General features: G+C 33.2%; 1 long non-coding RNA gene across 3 annotated transcripts; it reads right to left on the bottom strand.

Annotated features, from left to right (window-relative positions):
* Positions 1-613: 613 nt before the first annotated feature.
* Positions 614-5,787, bottom strand: LOC126723254 (uncharacterized). Of its 3 annotated transcripts, XR_007654206.1 has the most exons (5): positions 5,345-5,787; positions 3,603-3,696; positions 1,933-2,034; positions 922-1,446; positions 614-624 (listed from the first exon to the last, which is right to left on the bottom strand). It is a non-coding gene; the product is annotated as an uncharacterized LOC126723254 (long non-coding RNA). The 3 variants fall into 3 exon arrangements; XR_007654204.1 differs by lacking the exon at positions 614-624 and having other exon boundaries at positions 664-1,446; XR_007654205.1 differs by lacking the exon at positions 614-624 and having other exon boundaries at positions 664-964.
* Positions 5,788-6,239: the final 452 nt, after the last annotated feature.

Genomic DNA, 6,239 nt, shown 5'->3' with positions numbered 1-6,239 from the left:
ATTTACGCTGTGTGAAGTGTGATGACTTCAATGTCCATCTCCTGTGTGCTGCACTGCCTAGTACCATAAAGCATAAATGTCATATCACTACAAGAAAACTGGGCTATTACGGCGGGCCAAAACCGCCGCTAAAGGTACATTCAACCTATAGCGGCAGGTGCTATTGCGGCGGGCTGTCCCGTCAGTGTTGTAGTGCCGCTATAGGTCGATTGCGGCAGTCGCGAAAAGCGCCGCTATAGATGTACCTTTTAGCGGCGGGTGAAGGTTTATTGCGGCGGGCATAAAACCGCCGCCATACATGTTCAAAATTCGTGGCATTGACTTTTAGTGGCGGTTTTTGCCCGCCACTACAGGTCTTTTTTTCCCCCCCTTTTCTAGTGGGTTTTAAAACCACATTTCTATTACAAATAATCCTATAATAATTTTAGCCCCACTAAAACAATACCACAAATTTAACTAGATAACACCACAATTGTCTCAAAACTAACATTATATTAACATAGAAATATATTATCAAATACATAACAATATCTATAACCATTATCATAAAATTAAAAAATGAAAAGATGTAGTCATTTGTGTACAGAAGGAGTGCCATCACACATTGTGTGATACAAGGAGTGCCTTCAATCCACAAGCTAGGCGGATTCAATAAAATCATAATTTAAAAAAAGATCCTCATTTTATTCCTTAAGCATTCTTATGGACATCCACACAACCAAGAGTAATATTTTCATAAATATCATTAAGCAACCAACACATATTTAAGTGTTTGCCAATGATACATGGCACTCAATGCCTGTTACAAAACCACATTAACAACTGTGTTGAACTTAGGATACATCATCAACACGGCACAACAATTCTTGCAGCAAATTAATATTCACGTTAAATTGAAGAAACCAATGATTCTAAACTCACATTTTGCATATAGGCAGTCCATCATTCCCTTCTCCTAGTCCAGCTACACAACAATGAAAGAAATTGCATAAGTTAGGATTATAATGCAAAGTTACCAAGTCAAAATACATAATGTTATTATTTTTATCCATGCTTCCAGAACATATCCTTCAATGCATTAATGGGAAGAGAACAAGCTCTAGAATTGAATAAGGATTTCTATCTCATTCTTAGATTTTTTTTCCTTCTCAATTGGTAATTACACACATTCAGTAAGTCATGAACAATAAAAATTTCTCTCAAACTATGCATTTTTATGAACCAAACCCATTTAAAATAAAATGGAATAAAACTACTAATCACTCACTTTATTCTGGATAGAGAAATTGATGAAGTTGGTATCTACCAAAACCCGATAAAGTGGTCCCAACAAGGTGTTGTAATTGAAGAAAAGTGCCAGATTTCGTAGTCCCCACCAAAATCAGTAAAATAACTTCTATGGAAAATCAGTTGACTCCACCACACCAGTTGACTCCTAATGTGAGCCTATTTATGTAAGATTTTTACAAATAAGTGAATTGCAAAGCACAAATAAATATATTACTTTTATAACCAAGTTTGCAACTTTATTCACAAAGCTACAATTTTTTAACATAAAACCAGCTTAGCAATCAAATTTATGGATATAACTAAGAGATCCTTACTTGTGTTTTCTCTTTTGAAGCACTATTCATTGTAATCGGAAATTGTAATTACAGTTTAGGAACTCAAAATTTCAACTTCATTTCCATAAACCTCTCAATTCAATAACAAACACTGAAACACACTCACACACATGTACATGTACAAGCATGCTACGCCAAATAATATATACCTTCATAATGTTTGAACTAACACTGTCAAGTTCATACAGACAGCATATCTCTATAATTTGCATAAAAATATATGCAATTTGAATCAGTCACAAATATCTCCGTCAAATTATAGGACACTAAAATCCAAAAACCTTACATTGAAAGGTGAATCAATTACCTTAAGCAGTACTTGATTATTTTGAACAGGTTGCTTGCTCAATAAAATCTCTAGCAAACCCATTCCCTGCTTTATGCATGATGCCAAATAAATTGGAGCTATCTGAAGACATAGGAGCATCAAACTTTATGAGGATTACTTGAGATGAGCACATACACTAGTTCAAATAAAAAAATAAAAAACAAAAAAAAAAAAAAAAAGCACCTAAGAAGAGATACTGATAGACATGTTGATTAATAGCCAACCACAAGTCAACTTTTATAGTTGATACACACATGCGTGCAAAAATTAAAATGATATGATATTTTACAAGGTGCAATCTAGAATATGTTAGTGAGGATTACTTGATATAAGCATATAGGAGCATGAAACTTTATGAGCATTACTTGAGATGAGAAAAACACACATTAGTTCAAATATCAAAAAGTGCCTAAGTAGAGATACTGATAGACCTGTTGATTAATAGCTAGGCACAAGTCAACTTCCAACAGTTCATATGCACACAAAAAGAAAAAGAACTTCATATTTTACAAGGCACAGTCTAGAATAAGAAAGTGACCCTTAGAGATGGCACTAAAAATCTATTGAAACTACTGAACACTGGGTAGCACAAAGGCATTGATGGTTACAAATTATGTTATGATACAATTCAACAGGCAAACTAAGCAATAATACAGTTGAAGTCCATGGGATATATAGAACAGGGATTTAAATATCTAGTGTGTGCCATTTAGTTCAGTTCCATCACTTTGAGCAATTGGATCAAAAAAAATTAATAAATTATAGATACTAAGCACATATTCAGATGCATTTGCTCTTGGCAATGGATGAAGCATGCATTTGGGGTGCTTGACAGTATTAGTCACCTTGAAAACATTTTGGTTGACCACCGAAAAGCAATCAAAGAGTCAAGCTAAGTCATCCAAGGAGGAGGGGGGGGGGGGGGGGGGGGGGAAGTCCCTCAAAGATGGTCTTGCCTAACCCCCTTCTCTATGCCGCCTCACTTTTTTTCCTAGATATCTCTGTCATTTTTTCTTTGGGTTTCTCTTAATATTTTTATTTTGCTATACATTTCTTGATTATTTTTCTTTCTTAAGTAACCAGGATATATTGAGATCTACAAATTCCTTGGTTATGCCTTATGTATGTATCTCTTCTTAAAAAAAAATTTTAAGTTGATTTTTTACTTCTTTCATATTGATATTTAAGTAGTGAATAAAAGTTGTTATAATTATATTATCAAATCATTAAAAAAAAAAAGATTTTCCGTTTGAAGAAAATGCCAGAAAATGTTTCCAAAGTATTACCAAACTCTAGTAGAAAAGAAAATGGTACTTAATAATTTTTTTGATTATACATAATTATATAATTGCCAAGTTTCCAAAGTATTACCAAACTTTAGTATTTCTTAGAGTTGCAACCAAATAGCGGAAAATAAGCAATTTTTCCTGAAATTTTTTTCAACTGAAAACTTGTTAAGCTGAAACAAACAGAGCCTTAAGTAAATTTTTAGGAAGCCACTCAATTGAACCAAAAAAATAAGTAATTCTATAATTACCCATACTGTGGTTCAGTCTAGTGACACAAATGGCCATTCCAAAAGAGCTCATTAAGGTCAATTTTCAATAATAAACATCTGTAAGGGAAAAAAAAAGCTCCTTAGGACATACTGTTTGCTGAGCATCTTTAATACCCTCGGCAGCAAAGGAAACTTGATCAAGATTGAATGTCTGATTGTATAGCATGTCCCATTGTCCTTCATACCTATGCAACGGCTTAATAGATTGTATAAATCATGGAGAAAATAATAACATATGGTCCAAGCTGTATTGCAAACTCATATACACATTCCTTTCAACAAAGTAAATTAATTAGATATCACAGAGAAAGAGACTAATCTTCACTTTAACCATCTTATTAAATTGATTATTGACAAACCCATGAAGAACTCTTTAGGGATGACTTTTCTGCATGAATGTCCTTAGCCTACCTCTAGGGAACTATCAATATACTAATGCAAGTCCAGCAAGATGTAGTAAGTTTTAATACTTAAAGGGAACCCATAGTGGCATTAACACTAGTAAAAGACACCAAGGTGTTGACACTGCAAAACATAGCAACGTCACATGTTGTATTGATTTATTAAAGTCGAAAGATATCATATAATTGAACCAATGGTATAGATAAATTCCAATAATGTGAAAGTTAAAGTTACGTCACTTCATGGCACTTTGGTTTAGCCAAAGTTATCCATGCACTAACATTGGGAAAAAATCTAGATGCACAAAAGTATAGATTAATCCATTCACTAAAAAAATTAATGTGTATCAATAAGCCAATATTGGGTTTCATATCATAAAGTAAGAAGCCATCTCTTGTAAACCAAAATCAAGTGTCCAAAAACACATTGGTATTTTTAACCAAAGTGACACTATCGACACCAAATCATATTGAAACCTTAACAAGACAATCATGAATTAAACATCATGCGTTTGTCCAATAAGAGAGGATAACAAAATTTTCCATATCTCACATCCTTCTTAATGATTAAAAATGAGTGATCTTGATTTGTGTTACCTTTCAAGTACACAACCTGTGTATTTGGATGTGGTTCTTCTATACCATTAAAAAAATTACTTATAAAACAATGAATAGGTCAATTTTCAAATTAAAATGATTCTCTTTTATTTATTATGCTCTTCGCGTAAAAGAGTTTCTGCTGGATCACTCTCAGCAGTCAACAACTCTATGGCATGGGCAACCATCCTATTGATAAGTGACATATAACGTTACATTAAAAAATCTCAAAAATAAAGCAGAAGCATGTTGAAGTTTTATTTTGTTTAGCAATCTATAATTCCAAACTTCAAGTTAATTAAAAGGGGAAAAATAATAGCAGCGCCAATCATGGCTTTATATTTAAAAAATTAGAAAGAAAAGATAAAGTCATAACTCACCAAGGGCCAAATTCTCTGGGAGCATTCTGCTAAGACAACCTGATTTTAAAAATTCCAATAGAGTTTATAGAGATTGTATAGTACCATTATCTTATTGACATTACTCACCTCAGTATTTTCTCCTAAAATTCCAATAATTATTCCTAACAACCCATGGGAACCAGTGACCTCTATAATAGTAGTGAGAAAGTTCTCTCTAAGTCTCTAGACCTCTTCAGCTCAATAGCCAGTGACCAATTGCAAATTTCTTAAACTATCTAAGCATGACCAACAAAATTTAAAGACAATTACAGCACAAACAGTTCAACTCAAGCTATCTAGGAATCTATATATCTATCTATCCACTTCACATTCAAACACTAAAGCTAAATTTAAGTTCTTTGATGCTACAGTACAAGAAAAAAAATCCAAAAATTCAAAACTAGCAAATTCTAGAATCAAACAAAAGCAATTACCAAAATTAACATTCCTTCCGCCGCTTCACCTATCTTCGGATCTTCAACCACCAGCGCCACCACCACTTCCCCCCTGTTTGGATCAACTCCATCTCTATCCCCGTTCGCCACATCCCTATCCACAACAAGTTCAACCTCATCCCCATTCCACTCCGCCTCTTCAAATCTCTTCGCCGATTCTTCTTCTTCTTCTTCAGCTTCAACAACCGCTCCTTCATTCTCGTTTGCTCCAAACTCAACCGCATCTTCCTCTAGACTCTCATTCTCAAACGCTTCAGCTTTTTCAATATATATATTTACATTGTTGGATTTTTTTTTTTTTTTTTTATTTGGATCGGCGGCAAGGATGAGGCAATTGGATCTAAGCGTCTGTGTAGAGAAGAAAAGAAAAGAATGAGGGTGAGGGCGTGAGGCGGCTGAAGTGAATTGTAGAGACTAGAGTTTTTTTTTTTTTTTATGTTTTAAGTTGATGTATAAAACGACGTAGTTTTGTAGGAGAGAAAAAAATAAAATATTAAAAAGTTTTTGGAAAGGCTCGAACCTGGGCCAAGCTAGTCACACGCGTGTCTTACCACTAGACTAGTGGTACACATCCAGTTGTACATAATTATATTTAATACATATCAGACAGTTTGATAGAAACTGAAAAAATGAAAAAAAGGACTGTTTAGAAGGTTCGACCCTGGAACATATGGTTGAAACACACGCGAGCTTAACGCTAAGGTGGCATACATTTTATGGATGTACTTTATCGACAAAAATATATATAGTCTATATAATAATAATAATAATAATAATAATAATAATAATAATAATAATAATAATAATAATAATAAAAAAAAATAAAAATAATAAAAAATAAATAAAAAATAAAAATAAAAATAAAAAATAAAAA

This window comes from Quercus robur, chromosome 4 (assembly GCF_932294415.1).
Source record: "Quercus robur chromosome 4, dhQueRobu3.1, whole genome shotgun sequence".
Taxonomy (NCBI): domain Eukaryota; kingdom Viridiplantae; phylum Streptophyta; class Magnoliopsida; order Fagales; family Fagaceae; genus Quercus; species Quercus robur.
This window is presented reverse-complemented; position numbering and strand designations above follow the sequence as displayed.